Genomic DNA, 267 nt, shown 5'->3' with positions numbered 1-267 from the left:
TAGACTATGATGATTCTGGAGCAAATATCATTTCATTCATATTTAAAATGTGAATTTATCGAAAAATTACAGGGGCCGTTGTGCAGTTTGAAATTATCACTAATCGATAATGGCATTCTTTACGTAAAATATTTGGCAATTCTTTTTTCCTGTGGAATAAGACATCAAATGCCATCCTGCCATTTCGAAGTTATTCAAATCATTTTTGTTATTCATACTGAAAAAATGTCAAACAATATTCAAGACTGAGAGTTCAACATGAAGACA

The sequence above is a fragment of the Dendroctonus ponderosae genome, unplaced genomic scaffold, assembly GCF_020466585.1.
Source record: "Dendroctonus ponderosae isolate FM_Combo_2020 unplaced genomic scaffold, Dpon_F_20191213v2 Dpon_F_20191213_1, whole genome shotgun sequence".
NCBI classification, from domain to species: Eukaryota; Metazoa; Arthropoda; class Insecta; order Coleoptera; family Curculionidae; genus Dendroctonus; species Dendroctonus ponderosae.
The sequence above is the reverse complement of the archived record's forward strand: the minus strand, read 5'-3'. Positions refer to the sequence as shown.